General features: G+C 32.6%; 1 pseudogene; it reads right to left on the bottom strand.

Annotated features, from left to right (window-relative positions):
• Window positions 1-19,712, bottom strand: part of LOC149165624 (hyperosmolality-gated Ca2+ permeable channel 1.5 pseudogene) — a 48,005-nt pseudogene that overhangs the window by 7,108 nt on the left and 21,185 nt on the right.

The following is a 19,712-nucleotide window of genomic DNA, read 5'->3' as shown; positions in this document are numbered from 1 at the left end:
AACAAATGAGATTTTAATTTGTCATCACAACCTTCAAAAGATTGATAATAAGTATCATTCTTTTTCTTGATCATGAGAAGCACAAAGTTCTAACGTGCATTTACTAGTCTCTTCATCTGCCCTACATTAACGAAAGAAATGTTAAGCTTTTTGTGATGGGCTCTTACAATGTATTCCACCCCATTCTTGAGCAATATGTATTTGTTTTCATGGTGATAAAATACTGCTTTCCTATCATACAAATAAGGACTACCCAAAATGATTCCTGAGATGTCAAGTGGAACTACATCTAACTCAACTTCATCAACGAAGTTTTCAGTAATGGCGAACTTGAACGAACACTTCCTTGTAACCTGTAAGTTTTCATTGTTAACTATCCAACCCAATGGATATGGATTATGATGAGGTACAATTTCAAGGTTGATATTTTTTACCAAGTCTTTTGAAATTAAGTTTGATTGTGAACCACTATCAAATAATGCATCAATCTTTGTATGATTTGAAATTACCCGTAGATGAAACAACTCTATTCTTGATATTTGGAGTGTTGTTTTAACTGTTTGAGGAACTAATGCTTGCAAAAACTTCTTTCCCTTTTGTGACCATGGATGAAATCTTGGTCTCATCACCAGAACCTAAACCAAGGTCATGTTGTGTGGTAGTGGTCGTCCTTTGTTTTCCCTTATTGTTTTGTTTCTCGGGCCTTAGTTCGGGATGTAATTTCCAACAATGGTCTTCATCCCCTTCTTTCTTCACACTTGCATTCTTCTTTCCCTTCCATTTTCCTCCCTTCTCTTTCTCCTTACCCTTGAATGGCTTCTTCTTACTACCTTCATCCTAAATGTTCTTTCCCCTTACTTCAAGGTGTGTGGCTTGCACACATACCTCATCCAAATTGTTTGGATTGAACATCAGGATAGTATGTTTCAAATAGGAATGTAAACCCCCAATATATTTCAACAATGTATCTTGAAAATTCAAATTTACTCCTAACAACAAAGCCCTCTTTCTAAACTCCTACGTATAGTCTTGGACTGTTTGGCCTTTGAGCTGCCTAAAATTATACCAACTCATAATGGCTTTTTGCATATAGGCTAAAAAGACAATATTGCAGAAAAAATTTCAACCCAAGTAATGGATATCTTACCATGAATTCACATTTCCTCTTGAGTCTTTGCTTCCCACCAGACTAATTCTGCTCCTTCTAGCCTCAATGAAGCCAACTGGATCTTTATGTCATCTTCTTGAAGGTTCTAAATTATGCAGTATACCTCCAATTGTCGAATCCAGTTGTCTAACTTTTCTACATTCACTTCACCATTGTACATGGGAAGTTCAAACTTAATGTCCAATTTGAGTAAGTGAGTTTTTCCTTTTGGGGTTTGAGAATGAGTATGGACAATTTTGGTGGTGGAAGTGGAAGATGCTTGAGATGTTGAGGATGATGAAGATGATGAGGAAGATGATGAGGAAGATGATGAATATGGTGGAGATGGAGGTAGATTCCCTCCATTACCCTTGGAATCCTTCTTATCATCTTTTTTGTCTCCTGAGCTTCCTTCTCCATGTGGAGGTTTAGAACTCTCTCCAACCATTCTAGTGTTCCTCTCTTCATAGAGGACTTTAACCATCTCAATGAAAGTGTAGAAATATTTCTTGAATTCTTCTTCTTCTGAAGAAGGACCTTTAGGCTCTCTTTCTTTAGACATAATGGGTGTGGATACAGGCTCAGAAATTGGTACTGCTTGTACCTCTTTAATCTTAGTTGAAGGCAAAACTTGAGGAGTTTCAAGTGCAGGTGGAATTGGAATTTTGGGTGGTGGAGATTGTGGCCTTGTGGCTCTCCTTCTTCTGGGCATAACCTCAGGAGTTGCAACCAACAATTTCCCTTCTCCTCTCTGCAACTTTAACCTTGTAAGCATCACAATTTTGCAACCATTAAAACCCTAATTGCACAAAACTCAAGCAGTCAAGAAAATCAACCTTTGGTCTGATACCAACTTGATATATTATTGAATGTTAGTTTTGTTGTGCTAATTTCAATTACAGAATTATAAACATGTGCTTTTTCATTGCTGCTTGTGCATAAGTTTCCTTAGGTTGTTTGGTGATTGAAACAGGTAAATTTCATCAAGTTTAATGTGACAGATATGAACAAAATAGCTTCAAAAACAAGTACTGAACAACAGACATTCAAAGTACAGAAAACCATCAAAGAGACACTTTAACACATTGTTTTGATGAAGGAGTTCACCCCTCCTGTGCTACATCTCCTTGGTCCAACTTCTATGGCTTGGGCCTCTGTATTAGCTCAATATGGAAAAAAATGTTGTTTATAAAGCTCTACTACTCCTGATAGCTGCACAATGTGTTCATAAGGTTGATATTATCTAGGAACACCTTTTCCTGACCTCAATTTGGTTGAAAATTGCTCCAGTTATGCCTCTGATAGTTTTTCCCTTAAAAAGCTCCAAATCTTGAAAACTCCAGTTAGGGCCGCTAAATTAGGAGTTGACACCAAAATTGTCAGAATCCGCTAAAAGTCCGCCATTTTAAACTCCAAATTAATCAAATATATGTCGAGTTTAAGTGGAGTGATTAGCGCTATTTGCGCGGATTAAGCTAACAGTTTCTCGAAACTACTGGTGGTCTATATGTGTGTTCACATATGCACTGACCATTGCGATAATTGTTTGGGGTAATAGTTTATGTAGCCACCTACCCAACCGTTTGTAGTAACAATGGGCATGTTCACATGGCACTTTCTTAAACGTCGTGGTTATGGTCTATCCTGGAGTCATTGAGTCACATAACCTTAACATTAACCGTCGTTGTTGCGTTCACAGGGGATAACACTAACCGTCGTGGGTAGTTTGAGCTGTTTGAAATAGTTGTTTGCAGTGCGTTTTCATAATTGTTTGTGGTGAATGTAGTCGCATTCACATGGGGAAGGTTGGCCAATGGGTTGGCCCTCCCCTGACAGCCACCAAAAACTACAATACAGTTTAAATATGTATGGTCCGCTATAGAGGTTAAGTCATAATGTAGCGGAGTTGGTATATGTTGTGGACTATGGAGGGGAGGTCACAGGGTTGAACCCTAGTGCCTCCACCATATTTTTGTTGAACTGTACCAAGCCCTAAGCCATTGGGAGGTGCCACATGGTGCCCTCCGGGCTTGCCACATGGCATTCTCACATTGGTCCAAAAACTAACCAATAGAACTATGCCACATGACCACCTGAAACCCAATAAGAATGTGACACTTGTCAAGACATGATTGAATGTTGACCAAATTAACCCTGCCTAGTCACTTGCCATGTCAACAATACGGACTGTTGATCGTGCAGTGACTGGGCATTTTTTTTGCAAATTTCGCCTGTTTAGCAAAGCCAATAGAACTCAATAACTTCTTCATACGAACTCGGTTTTCAGTGAAACAAGTTGCATTAGGATCGTTTTTCCAAGATGGACGTAGTTGTTTAGGTTTCAAGCCATTCTGAGAACTTTGATTTTTGAGCTAAATACTGAGCGCCTAATCATTTTCCTTAGTCATCATGCTCATGTCGCCTTCCCATTTACATTGCATTATGTTCCTTTTGATTCAGAGGTAAGAATAGTTAATGTCAAGGTTTCAAGGGTCACTCACAGAACCATATGAAATGACTAGGTTCCATTCACCCACAAGGTTCGACATCTACTCTTGGTTCCATAATGTTTATATCCCTTAGCATATGATAAGATTTGAATGTTGAAAGCAAGGATAGGCTCTTTATAATCCTTTTGAGATTTATAGTCTCAGGTCCGTTGGAGTTGTGATCAAATTTATATGACTAATGATATTGTTCGAGTCCTCAATTATAATAAATTTATTGATTGGAATACGTTGGGATAGATTTAATCCTTTCCACAAGGCATACGATTTTGGTTAATTATGTGATGTTATTTTTCCAGTCCTTTGGGGCTCATGATTGCCTCCCATGCTTGCCATCCTGAAGTTTCTTATGTTGTTAATATAGTTCACAATAAGGATATATATATATATATATATATATATATATATATAGGTAGTATTATTATAATTGAGTATATAAAATCATAAGCTAATGTACTAATGTATATTAAGTAGTAATTAATGTGTAGATTAATACGAATAACATGAATACTATATTTGAGATATTATTAATATAGACATATCTAAAACTTAGATCATTAGGTGAGAAGTCGGATTCAATTCCTTAGGTGTAAGATTTAAATTTGTATTCACAGTTTAGATTAAAAAAAAAAAACCATATCAAGAAGTTAATCTCCCTTTACTCTCGATAAACTTGGGGTTTGAATGGATATTTTTTCAAATATTTAAAAATTTAAAGTAAGATAGATCTATTATAATTTATTTTATTATGATTTAGGGTAGTTGGGGTAAACTTAGTCAATCTCAATTTACCATTGTATGTAGCCTATTTAAAGGTGTGAAGACTCCATTATAATTTTCCTTTGGGTTGGGAATAGTAGATTTATTATTAGGAGTCAATGTGAAGGAGATGTAGCGGCACGTTAGATGAAACATTAGATAAATAATAATAATAATAAAGCATATTGTAACCTCAATTAAAAAAGTAATAAAGCTAATAATCCAATGTTATGCATATCATACTAAAAAAATAAATTTAAAAAGGTATAAAACATATCAAAGAAAAATGTTAAGTGCATAAAAAAAAGGAAGAATATTTCTATATATAGAGATGTGGAATTTATATACATATAAATAATATTATTAAGAACCTACATATATTCATGTTAACTTTAGATCTATCAAACATCTAGAAGAATCAAATCTCTCGAGATGTAAACTTTTCTTCAAGTTTTGCACTCAAACATAGATATAAATCTTGAGAGAATTGATCAGTCTTAGCCCTTCATAGATATAGAGTTAAGATTGATTTATTCTAGTTTTTACTAACACTATATTAGAGTTGTAGTGAAAAATTATTCACTAAATCTCGTGAGAGTTGACTAAAGAGGAGTGTCTGATATTCACTCTTGAAGTTCACATGGGTTAGTGAAGGAAAGGTACAAAATAAGACTTGTTGGCATTGTTGTTAAAGAGGTGTGAATGTGTTTACCAAAATTCTGCACTTTGAACTATGAGTAAAATAGATGGCAAGGGAATTTTGGTTAGAATGGAGGTTGTTAGACATAAATAATATTGTAGTAGAGTAGTTAAGGTGATTATTGATAGTACTAGAGAAAGCTCAAGGTGCGAGATCTAGAGTCGAAAGAAGCACAAGAGTAAACCAAGAGCGTGATGTGTGTGGAAATAGGTTTGCTTTATATTGAAAGACACCTAGGGTGTCTAATGAATATGTAGTTTCCAAAGTTTTTATGTAGCTTTGCTTGAGGGTTTGAATGATGAAAACATAAGTGAGATGTGACACGATGTTGGTGTGGTTTGACGAGTTCAAAATACAATGGTCAATTCAGAGTAAGAAGCAATCTTCTTGATCATTGTAAGGATGACAATGTTGCTACCAATCTGTTGTTAATGAGGTTAGATCTAGAAAGCAAGTGGTAGGGCTAGAGTAGCAAGAAAATGCTTTTGTGATGTTGAAATTGTTAAGGCCAAAGCAAGAGAAATAGAGTCCAATGAAATTGGTGAAAATGTTAATATCAAAGTAGTAGTGAATAGGCCATTTAGTAGGCAACTAAAGATTTCATGTAGAGGAAATCTAGTGGACAATGTCTGGTTGTGCCAAGTTTGGACAAGAGAAGGAAATTGACAAGAGGAGTCAAAAGTTGTGGTTTCCAATGGTTGGAGGCTTGAGAGAAATATATTGAGGAGAAACCTCAAGGGTTGTGTGGGGGCTACAAGGAATTCCTAGGGTTTTAAGCATGGGTTTGTAAGAAATCACGTGGATCTTGTTGGTGAAAATGGTGTTGGAAGGCCAGGCTAAGGTATGAATCAACACGGGCTAGAGATAACATGTGAGGGAGTCAGGTAGTTATAGGGATGAGAATATAGATGGAGTCAATGGTGTTGAGGTTTGGTGAAGGAGCCAACATGTGATGGAGAGACACAATGGTGCATGAACACCCTAGAGGTTTTTTATTCCAAGTTGTTAATCCTATCCATAGGTAGGTTGTATTCTTGAAGTTTGTCATAAAACCTATTAATGATGTATACATGTGGAGTGTAGTGGGGCATGAATGATCAAGTTGTGGAATGGACCACTAGAGTAGGTATGAGGGTGGCATGTGTATTCATATTTCCAGGGGGATGTGAAAGCTCAGGATGTGAGATGGTTCATGAACCATGCAAAAGAAAAATATCCTACAAAACTAGTGAACCCAGTGGTTGGTTACCCATGTATTCTACTAGATAATACTTTTTTATATGGAGTTGGGACCATGTTAATATCCTTGAGTTTCTGGTGCATGGTAATATTTTTATATGGAGTTGGGGCCATGCTAATCTCCCTGAGTGAAGTTTAAGGGGCCATAGTCTAATTGTTTCTACGTTTTGGAGGTTTTATGGCATATTTTCTAGTCATATTTTCTTAAATTCAGTAAGAATTTGTTTGAATCACAAGTTTAATATATGAACTTTTCACAATCCTAGTGCCCCATGTGTTTTTTTAGGGCACTGGATCCATTTATTCTTTCAAAAATATAGTTTAATAACAAAAATCACAATATTACAAGAAATTATTATGTCAGATTATGGCCAAAAAGTCCAAAACGTAAAATAATTAGACAAAATTGTTTAAAGAGGCAAGATGAGTAAACTTGACTTGGTTAGACTCAAGTTATCAATTGCCAGTTTTCATGCTCCAGGTTTTGATAACCCATGGTTTTTTCCATGGTATTCTAATGTGATTTAGCCTATTTAAAAACGTGAAGACCATTGCAATTTGCTTTTAAAGTACAAATAGTAAATCTTTCATTTATACTTGATTTTCCTGAAGTGCCCATATATTATTCTTATTATGTATTTATTTCTCTCATTTTTTTATTAAAATAAATAAAAAACAAATAATATGTCTCATATTAATATTGATTATATATTATTATATATAATAAAATATTAGTTATATATACTAAATTTGATATCATTGCAATGACATCACTACACATACTAGTAGAACAAACTTTTCAACCCTATTATAATTATGTTCATATATAATTGAATTTTATTTTTAAAATTTAAAATTAAAATATTGATTTGGTTTTTATATTAGTTAAATAATATAATATATTATATTTTTTATTTTAATTATTTTATAAATAATAGATTAGTTTATCCATATAGAATAGATGGTGACAAAGTGTTTTGTTAAGGTATTCTTTGGTATAAAGGTCACTGGTTTGTAACTCTGTGGGTAAAATCCATTCATGTTAAGTGTTGGTGTGGCCCATGTTAAGTGCTATTAGGTTCACACTATTCAAAATCCAACCATGCTAAGGGTTGGTATGGCCCAGATTAAGCGCTATTAAGCCCTGAGTACTCAAGCCACAGATTAGACGTGCTATTCATCTCAAGATTCATGTAACCTAGCAAACAAAAACAAATTATATAATAATAAGATGTCAATTCATTAACTAATTTATATGAAATTTAATTTTTATTGAATCATAAATTGAAATTTTATAGAAAGAAATTGAGAGTGGGAACCGCCACATATAATAAAATATAATTATTGAATCATAAATTGAAATTTCATAGAAAGAGATTGAGAGTGGGAGCCGCCAAATATAAAGGATAATGTCCAGATTCAACCCCATTACACATCTCTTTCCCTTTCCTTAATATTTCCCTTTCCTTAATAAAATACACTTTAGTTCCTTGAATCATTGAGGTTAAATAGATTAAAAGAAAAAGACCCTACCGGTATTTCTTCCATTGCCAAGCATATTCCCTTTAGTAGCAAACAAGATATCACTTCTGAAACATTCAGAAAGCATCCTATAACTGAACGCACAGGGTATATTATTACTATCAAAAGCATATTATCATTATTATTATTAGTAGAAAGAATCATGAAACTGAACGCGGCACAGCTAATTATTATGCCGAGGGCCCGAAGCCACAGCTAATTATTATCCGGAGGGCCCAAAAAGACTGGGATTGATTGATGCAGGAAACGGAATTAGGGATTGTAGGAAGCCACGTGGCGCAAAACTAAATTTCTTCATCGCCTTTAAATGGGGATCACGCATGAATATATATTTTTGTGGTAGAAAATGTGACTGCACAGTGACACGTCGCGGTCTGGCAATTTTAGAAATCTCTGTCAATGGAATCCAATTGGTTGTTTATTTATGCCCGGAATCAATGGACCCAGCCATGGAATAAAATGTATATATACCCAGGAATAAAATGTATATATAGCAAACGTATAAGTTGGTTTTCATTTATTATCTTCGATCCGCTGTGTGAACATGTTGACTTTTACAATAGGTAGTTCTTTAAATCTATATTAAATGCTTCACACGAACTGAAAAAATTAAATTTTTCTAAAGTTTGTGATGTCTGACCTCTGGTTGTTACGTCATGCAGTGAGAGCGACTGTATATTTTCCAAAGGCAAAATATGTGGCCGAAATGGAAAATAGTGGCACAGTACGTTTCAGAAAAATCTCAGGTAGAGGTACTCCAAGATTGGGTATGGACTTTTACGGAATGGAGACGCCAATTTAAAGATCTCGCCACCGAAGTAGTTGAGGTTGGAAGCTTTATGCGTGTAGTTGTCAATTTAGAGTTCGGAGTGTTACACGTAGCAAGTTCGGATAAAACGGCCAATTTATTAGGCAAAATTGACAGCCTCCTCTAGTTTGGTTTTCTGGTTTTTTTTGGTGTGCTTGACCCTTATTTTAAATTATATAATTTATATAATATTTTATAATAATAATTATTATTATTTAATTTTATGGATACGGCCAAGCCAAATATCAAATTGGTATATGAGATCTTTTTGTTTATAGAACAAAAGATCGATTTCTGAGCAACGATTTGACTGCTAAATTTACGAAGGCATACATACTCTACCTTTTGGTTTTGAACGTGTAAATTTTTAGGAGCAAACACAAACTCTTAACCATTAAGCCCACTCAAACTGTATTAAATTACTTTACCTATAATAATTTACATAATATTTCATAATATTTTGATAACCAATTAAATTGCCCTATAAGGATGCTCCAAATTTGAAAGCTGCTGTGTGATAGATATTTGTAGTCTATGAAGGCATACATACTCTACCCCTTTGGTTTTGAACGTGTAAATTGTTAGGAGCAAACACAAACTCTTAACCATTAAGCCCACTCAAACTGTATTAAATTACTTTACCTATAATAATTTACATAATATTTCATAATACTGTGATAACCAATTAAATTGCGTTATAAGGATCCTTCAGATTTGAACGCTGCTGTGTGATAACCATTTGTAAATTTTTAGGAGGAAACACATGCTCTTAACCCTTAAGCCCACTCAAACTGTATTAAATTACTTTACCTATAATAATTTACATAATATTTCATAATACTGTAATAACCAATTAAATTGCGCTATAAGGATCCTTCAAATTTGAACGCTGTGTGATAACCATTTGTAATCTACGAAGGCATACATACTCTACCCCTTTGGTTTTGAACGTGTAAATTTTTAGGAGGAACATGCTCTTAAACATTAAGCCCGCTCAAACTGTATTAAATTACTTTACCTATAATAATTTACATAACATTTCATAATATTGTGATAACCAATTAAACTGCGCTATAAGTAAGGATCCTCCAAATTTGAATGCCACTGTGTGATAGCAATTTGTAATCTACGAAGGCATACATACTCTATCCCTTTAGTTTTGAACGTATAAATTTTTAAGAGGAAACACATGCTTTTAACCATTAAGTTCACTCAAACTGTATTAAATTACTTTACCTATAATAATTTACTTAATATTTCATAATATTGTGATAACCAAAATTGCGCTCTAAATAAGGCTCTTCCAAATTTGAATGCTGTTGTGTGATAGCAATTTTAATCTAGGAAGGCATACATACTCTACCCTTTAGTTTTGAACGTGTAAATTTTTAAGAAGAAAAACATGCTTTTAATCATTAAGCTCACTCAAACTGTATTAAATTACTTTACCTATAATAATTTCCATAATATTTTATAATATTGTGATAGCCAATTAAATTAGGCTCTAAATAAAACTCTTCCAAATTTAAACACTGTTATGTGATAGTGATTTGTAATCTTAATTAATTAATTAAATAAGAGGAATTTTGTCTAGTTCAGAAAAGTGCAACAAAGCTCATATTTGTGCACCAAGATATCAGGGATATTATTATGTAAGCTTGTGTAAAGCTGTGTCCAGTATTTTGGAACAGTTTCCTTAATTTAGTTTTTGGTTCTTCCGAGTTCAGTGCAACGGAGACATTGAATTTTTTTAATGGCGTTTTCAATTTAGTGAGCTTTACACATGGCCTAGTTACTTTGCATTGCATTGATTTTATTATTTATTTATTTTTATGCGCGCGAGAGTGTGTATATATATATATATATATATATATATATAGATATATACACACGCGTATATATGCGAGAGTGTGTGAAACAAACATGGGGTAGTTTGCGTGATCGCGTTTGGATTTTTAAAACATTTTTTATTATTTATTAGTGATGGAATATTCAAGTATCTTCCTGGTTTTAAAATTCGTTTAGGATATTATCCAAAGAAATTAAACACATTTTCAATTACTCAAATTTATTTAAATAAAAAATAATAAAATATTTTAATATGTTATCTTAAAATGGAAAAGGTGTTTATCTATATTTTAATTTCTAATTAGAATAATTTAGATAGTAAAACTATCTAGACGGAAAAACCTGATTAGTATATTAAAAAAAAATTAGCACATTGCACATTAATTAAATTAATTTAAATAAAATTAGTAAAATAATATCTAAAGAAATAAAAATAAAAATTACGTATCTTTAATTCAAGATTATAATTATTTAAATAATACCAGAAAGAGAAACCAATTATAAAGAGAAAAGTAAAATGTTCCAACCATTAAAAAATGATAAGAATTTTAACTCTTCCTCATTTTTATTTGGAGTTGGTTTTCTTTCCCATCAAAGAGGTCATCAAAGAAATTTAACATATGTTTGATAGTTTTATTAATTTATATAAATATGCTTTTAAAAAATTAGTAATGTATATAAAATATACTAAAAAAAAATTAATTTTTATTATTAAAAAAACTAATCCTTTTGATCACTTAATAAATATATATAAATATATATATATATATATAAATAGAGAAGTATTTTAATTTTTTTAATATACATACTATTATTTTAAAATTTTAAAATATACTTATATTATTTATATTTATCATAATATTAATAAATTATTTGAATGAAGTGCAAACTAATCTTATCTAAAAATAATTTATTTAAAATATTATAATTTATTTATTTATAACAATAATATTATTAATAAAAATTATCAAATAGAATTTTAAATATTTAACTTTTTTAGGCTATAATATTATAATATTGTTTATTTATAACAATAATATTATTAATGTCTGTTTGGGGCAAATTTTGTGTTGTCCTCCCATAGGGTGAGAAATTGGACATAATAAAGATATAATCTACCAAGCTTAAAAAAACAATAATATCATTAATTGAGATTATTATTATTAGAATATTTGATTTATTATTTTTATTAATAATTAAATAATGTAATGGAAAAAAATAATAATAATATTAAAAATTTAAGGAATTGAAATATATATATATATATATATATAGAGAGAGAGAGAGATATATAGCTATAATATTATAATATTGTTTATTTATAACAACAATATTATTAATGTCTGTTTGGGGGCAAATTTTGTGTTGTCCCCCCATGGGGTGAGAAGTTGGACATAATGAAGATGTAATCTACCAAGCTTAAAAAAAACAATAATATCATTAATTAAGATTATTATTATTAGAATATTTGATTTATTATTTTTATTAATAATAAAAAAATATTAATAATATTAAAAATTTAAGGAATTGAAATAATATATATATATATATATATATATATATATATATATATATATATATATATAGCTATAATATTATAATATTGTTTATTTATAACAATAATATTATTAATGTTTGTTTGGGGGCAAATTTTGTGTTGTCCCCTATAAGGTGATAAGTTGGACATAATGAAGATGTAATCTACCAAGCTTAAAAAAAACAATATTAGAATATTTAATTTATTATTTTTATTAATAACTAAATAATGTAATGGAAAAAAAAAAAATAATATTAAAAATTTAAGGAATTGAAATTATATATATATATATATATATATGGGTACTTAGGTTAGTCTTAACTAGAATATATATATATATATATATATATATATATTCTAGTTAAGACTAACCTAAGTACTCATGGGGGATTTGAACCGGTGATATATATATATATATATATATATTCTAGTTAAGACTAACCTAAGTACTCATGGGGGATTTGAACCGGTGACCTATCGCAAGGAGTAGCTTAACAACGCACCCATTCACCGTCAATCCAAAACCTCGTGGGCTTGAAATAATATATATTAATATAGCTAAATGAAATATTTAAATTTATGTATTTATTATTTTTAAGTTTTAATTTGTTTGAATGATGAATTAGAAAGAAAAGAAGAGAAGAGAATGAAATTTTATTATAAAATATATTATTATTTAGTTATATAAAATAAATATGTTAATATATTAATTATTAAGGATAATGATGGTGATTGACATTTATTAAAATTAAATTTGGTTTATTAAATATTAAGAAAGGTAAGAAAACTATTTAAGTTTTAAAGTATTCTCATATCATCAAAGTTTTGTGGAGTGAAAAGATTAAAAAGGTTCATATTATAATAAATATTTTATAATTAAGTGGGTGTGCATCTTCAATCTTTGTCACAAAGATCATAAATTCTTTTGACTTTTGATGTATTAGGAACCATAGAGTTCGTGAGAGTTTCCCTTAATTTGATGCCAATTTTCTTATTTGCAAGTCAAAATAGAGAGATACTTTTGATGTTCTAGATTTGGATTGACCATTTCTTCATAATATTTTTATTTTTTCATATCTCAATTTTTTTATTACATTACAATTTCTCCTTAAATTTATATACAATACTATAATATTTTTATTTTGCAAAATAACAACTTTTTTAATACCCAATGAATTAGTTAAGATTTAACATAATTAACTCTAGCCATCCTAGGAGGCATTTTGTTTTTTATGTTGTTTATATTTCTTTTGTATATTAAATACCTAGTCATAAGAGTCCTCTCTATAGGAAAATGACTCACTTGTATGATGATGACTCTAGTAATCTTAGGAAGCCTTTTGTTTTCTATATTGTTTATATTGGTTTTGTATATTAAATACGTAGCCATAGCAATCCTCTCTCTGAGTGGCTTCAGTAGCACCAATTGCAGAGCTTACAGATGTAGATACAGATCCAGTCCCATAACCCACACAGTCTGTTAGGCCCCTATACTACTAGTGTAACCCCTTATTGTTATTAGTACAACCCCCTTATTATATTGTTGTAACCATGTAGTCCCCATATTGTTACTATTGTACCCCATAGAAGCCCACTATTGTTATTATTGTGCCCTTACAATATTATTGTTACATCGGCTCTGATTATATTATGACCTCTTAGACTCCTATATATAGAAAGGAGGTCTTTTCATTTGTATCATCGAAGAATTGTTCATTTGTGTAATGTAAAGGAGGTTGCCCCCTCGAAGAGGCTAAATTCTAAGGCATCGATCTATCTTTTCTATCTTTTTGTGAGCTGGTTTCATAACATTTGGTATCAGAGCTTTGGATTCTAGGGTTTCACTGCTCCAAACAGGTCATCATGCATTTGTTCTATAACTTTTTCTCTGCAACGTTTCAGACGCTAAAACAAAAACCCATTTCGGATGAAATTGTTCTGAACATCGGGACAAAATTTCAAATATTTTCATGCTATATTTGCGGAGATATGATCTGAGAAAGTTGGCCTTTTTGCAGATTCCCGAATTACATTCCAAACAGGTGACCTGGGGAAAATAGTCATAACTTTTGTTTTGAGCATCAGATTGAAATTTCGTAAGAAGTTGCAGAAGGAGGATGGACTGTAGTTGCCTATGTATATTTTTCAGATCCTAAGGTTAAAATAGTGACACGTGGCACTTCATACAAGTTCGCTCTTCTGAAAAGGTATATAATCAGGTCATCTTGGGAGATTGTGCATAACTCTTTCTTGGAGAATCTAAATTTGATCAAACTAGTGGCATTGGAAAGAGGACATAGAGGGCTACTGTAGGTCACAATTTTAGAACTTAAAGATCCAAAAGTACATAGTTACAGTCGTTTCAATATCGAGCTCCTAAAATCAAGAAAAAACGAGATGAGGAAGTTTGATGGAAAGGATCCAGTAAATTGGATACTACAGATGGAGAAATATTTTGATCTACATGGTGTACCACTATTACAAAAGGTATGTATTGCATCTTCATATTTAGAACAAGATCAATTTTTATGGTATAAAGGGCTTTGTTCTCGTAAACAACTTGTTACGTGGTCAATTTTCACAGAGGAAATTATAGCACATTATGAGAATACAAAGAGCAACACCTTCATTAGAGCAACACCACAACAATTGGAAGAAAAAAGAGAAAAAGGGCTTTGTTACAAAGTGGAAAGCAAAATTATGGCAACAAAGAATTCTACCACTCACAACTATAAAGATGTAAGTGTTGTTTCACCTAGCCTTCCACAACCTACAAGGGTTACACCACAACAATTGGAAGAAAAAAGAGAAAAAGGGCTTTGTTACAATTGTGATAGAAAATGCACTAAAGGTCATAAGTGTGCTGAGAAGAAATTATTTTACATAGAGTATGAAGAGGAGAAAGAAAAGGATCAATAAACATCAAAAGAAGAGGACATATGCCAGGACCCAACCCCAGAGAAAGAAGAAATGAATCCGACCATATTAAATCATTGGCAAGAATTACCACTCCTCAAACTCTCAAGATAGAAGAACATATCAAGAAGAAAAATGTTCAAGAAGTGAATGATCACATCAAGAAAGAAGAAATGAATCCAACCATATCTTGTAATGCATTGGCCGGAATTACCACTCCTCAAACTATCCAGATAGAAGGACATATCAAGAAAAAAAATGTTCAAGAAGTGAAAGATCACATCGAGCATCAAGAAATGAAGTTGACCATATCTTGTAAAGCATTGGAAGAAATTACCACTCCTTAAACTCTCAAGGTAGAAGGACATATCAAGAAGAAAAAGGTTCAAGCAGTGAAAGATCACATCGAGCATCAACAACAAGTTCTCCAACTTTTAAAGGATAACACCACTTTGGTGCAAAATCGAATGAAACAACAGGTAGATCAACAATGTAGGTGATTAGTATTTTTACTGCTACATCTCAAGCAAGCTATTTATGAGAAGGAAATTTTGGCAATACTACATGCACTTAAGAAATGGCGACCTTACCGAATGGGAAGACACTTCAAGGTAAAAATGGATCATGATAGTCTTAAATACTTTTTAGAACAACTATTATCTTTAGAAGGACATAAAAAATGGGTCACAAATATGTTGGGTTATGACTTTGACATCATCTATAGAAAAGGGAAGCAAAATTTTGTTGTAGATGCACTCTCAAGAAAGGATCAGGATGTGGAAGCATTGTTTTGTGCTATTTCTATTATCCAATCGGATTGGATAAATGAAGAAAGGGATGAATGGAAGAAGGATGAAGAAGTATGGCCACTCATTCCAAAGTTGCAGAAGATCCGAATTCAAACACTATTGCCAGAACTTGAAGAGGAAGGAAAAATCATATTGGAACCTGGAGCAGTCACAGAAACAAGAACCTAATAGCTATGAAATCGATCAATTTCAGAGTATCTCATCAAGTGGAAGAACTTAACCACTGAAGATTCCACATGGGAGGACAAGAATTTTATACAGAAGCATCAAAAACTACTCAAGCGTTGAGGTCAACACTTTTTGAAGGAGAGGGGTGTGTTAGGCCCCTACATTACTAGTGTAACCCCTTATTGTTATTAGTACAACCCCCTTATTATATTGTCATACCCATGTAGTCCCCATATTGTTACTATTGTGCCCCATAGAAGCCCACTATTGTTATTATTGTCCTTACATTATTATTGTTACGTCGGCTCTGATTATTATGACCTCTTAGACTCCTATATATAGAAAAGAGGTCTTTTCATTTGTATCATCGAAGAATTGTTCATTTGTGTAATGTAAAGGAGGTTGCCCCCTCGAAGAGACCGAATTCTAAGGCGTTGATCTATCTTTTCTATATTTTTGTGAGCTGGTTTCATAACACAGTCTCTTTTATTATCCCTTTCACAGCCGCCCTTCACTCAATGCGACAACTAATTCTTATTATACCCAACATTACATGTTACCTATAATGACTCATATGAGGATGATAGGATAAAGTGTATTGTCATTGATCTTGAAATTACAAATTATAAAGCACTGTTGGATTTGTTCTCTTTTCATAGTTTATATAAAAAACATAAAATAATCATAAAGTGAACTAAATAAATTTAATTAATTTAGCTTCAATTTAAATATAGAGTTATTAAATAAATAAAAATAAATATGTTTTTTTTTAAATTATACTGAAAGAGATTTAATTTGTTTAACTATTTAATTAATTTCAAATTAAAATAAATTTATAATATTTTTCAATATATATTTTGTATGTATGAGATATTGAATTATATATTAGGTTAAATTGTATGTACAAGATAATGATTATTTTGATGAAGTAAGAGTTAAAATTATTTTTAATTAATCTAAAGTTTGCTTTTACATATATTTTTTTTGTAAGTTGAAGAGTTTTTATTAATCAAAAGGCATTACAATGATGTCAAAATGTATATGGTCTCACCTCGACTAGATTTGTTGATCAATGTGATAACCATACAACATATAAAAAACAAAATTTCTAGCTGAGAGGTCCAACGCTTGAGAGGCCTAATATTCCAGAAAACTAAAAGAACGAGAAACACACTAGTGAACGTAGTCAGTCGTGAGAGGTAATTGAAGCAGGGTTGTCTGGCCCAGTATCTGGGGGAGGCGGAGGCTGATACATGTAGTTGACATGTTGCTCAAAGTGAGCAAGCCAAGTTTCCAGTTTTTCAACCTTTTCCATCAGCAAATTCTGCCTGCGCGAGACCACTACCACCCTTTTGCAAACATGGCACTGGAAGCACTGAATCTACTCTAATTTGGCCATGACGACCTCATGATCCTCCTTACGAGCTTGATCAAGGGTGTCTAGTCGAGAAGAGACAGATTGCACCAGTTCAAGGATCGTCGAGGAGAGGCCTAGCCTCCTGGAAGGTGCCCGACTCGAAGTCCCCGAACATCCTTGGTTGTTGTGACCTTGAGGTGCTGTAACACGTTGATGATCCTCCCTACGACCACCTATGCCTGCGCCATGACCAAGATGAGAAACCATTTGATGACGACTACCCACCAAGGAAGCAACCAAAGAGTTGCGACCCCCACAGATTCCATGACCCCCATGATCAAAGCCTCTCGAAGGACCCGCGGCCCACCTAGAACTCCTGCCTTAAATAGATGCGGCACCACCCTGAGACCTAGTGAGGGTGGGAGAGCCTTTAGGCTTCGTCGGGGAAAGGATGCACGATGAGCGAGGGCTGGGCTTCATGATGGAGCTTAGAGGGAAGCCGTAGAGACCGAAGAAAGAGCCACCCAAAACGCTACCACCTTCCACCCATAACGAAACAAGCCCTGTCGTAGACTTGAGGGAAGAGGATAACCAACACAAAAATTCCCACTGCCGAGAATTCGCCACCCGAATAGAGACAAGTTGGAACAGAGTGGAAGTGAAAGACCCGAGAGGAGAGAACTAGATAGAAAATATCAGACACCCAAAGTGAAACTCAAAGGAAATGGCTCGAATTCGATACTAACACCAGAGCCGTAGCAGAGCACCGGAGGGTGAATTGAGACCAAGGACCCCAGAAAGGAAGAGTCAAGATGTGAGAATATTCAGAGTGTAGCGCCACTTAGAAATTAAAATTGCCACCACGAGAGATACAACACCACTCGCAGACCCAGAACTAAGAAGACAAGAACCTAAATTCTGGCACAAAGAACTCCAAAAGCCGCTCCTAAGAGGCCAAGGCAAGAAACCTCGAGAGAAAAAAGAAATTGAAGCTAAAGCCAACTAGAACTGAAGAAGATGTGTCCTCAAGAGAGGAACTGATAAGGAAAGTTTCTTAATTAGCAAGACCAAGTGAGAGAACGTCGTTAGAAGCATGCCCAAGGTGCACCACCAACCTAGACTAGGAGCTAGAGAAGATGCAAGCAGGGATGGGAGCGCATTACGCAGGGAGACATTAGAAAACTAGAGAGTTTTACAATGGATGAAATATAACCAAAGGAGGAGTGACTCCATCACATCGAAGCGATTGCACACAGGTGAAGTTGAATGGTTCACACACGTGAGGGAAGTGATATTAACTCTTGCATGGTGGAGGAGCTGATGTCTTGCCCTCCCCCACCTTAAACAATGAAAAACTAACATCTGTCACATGACGGGTGGCTTCCACAACCCAATGCCGCCGTCGGGGATCTTTACATGTATTTTAAAGGTTCAAGACTTAGTGATATCTAGTAAGAATGAAATTGTGTTTTTTTTATGAATCACTAGCACATCATTTGAAGGATGTGATTTGATAATGGGTCAATTACACTAACCTACAACTTGTAATAATAATTGGACTCATCACCAATTTACGAAAAAATTTCTTATAGTTTGAATGATTTTAATGGCTAAGAACATGTATTTCCTTCTAAAATATCACATGAACAAATCTAAAGATCCTGAGAAAGTAAAGTATGCACATTTTTTTTAAACTTAATTTCTTTGAGGATTAGGATGAATTAAAAAGGAAAGAAAATAATGAAAACTTATTATAAAATAAAATGTTATTTAATTATATAAAATAATATTTTAATATTAATATTATTAATGATAATCATAGTGGTTGATATTTATATTGAATATTGAGAAAGGTAAGAAAATTAATTGTGTTTACAAAAAATTATATTTTAAAAGTAAAAAAAAAAGTATTGCTAGGTCATTAAAGTTTAGATGAGTGAAAAGGTTAAGAAGGTTCACATTATAACAAATATTTTTAAATTATATGGGGTGTGCAGAGAAAGTGTCTTTCATCTTTAACCTTCTTAGTGTCACAAAGATACAAATTCTTTCAACCCATGATGTTTTAGGAACTATAGAATTAGTGAAGGTTTGTTCTTAGTTTGACGATGCCAATTGTATTATTTACAAGAAAGAATATAAAAATAATGTAAATATTCTAAATTAAGATTGATCATCTCTTTATAATATTTTAATTTTTTCATATTCTTTAATTTTTTTTATTGCACTACAATTCCACCAAGTAAATTTATATACAATATTATGTTTTATATTACTTTTGTTTTGCAAAGTAACATTTTTTTATACCCAATTTAGTAGTTAAGATTTGATATCTTTAATTCCAACAATTTTAGGAAGTCTTTTCTCTTCAATTT

Source organism: Pinus tabuliformis, chromosome 5_1 (assembly GCF_031772625.1).
Source record: "Pinus tabuliformis cultivar Carrire ecotype Pingquan chromosome 5_1, CPIR1, whole genome shotgun sequence".
NCBI classification, from domain to species: Eukaryota; Viridiplantae; Streptophyta; class Pinopsida; order Pinales; family Pinaceae; genus Pinus; species Pinus tabuliformis.
Note: the sequence above shows the minus strand (reverse complement) of the source record. Positions and strands in the feature narration are given on the sequence as shown.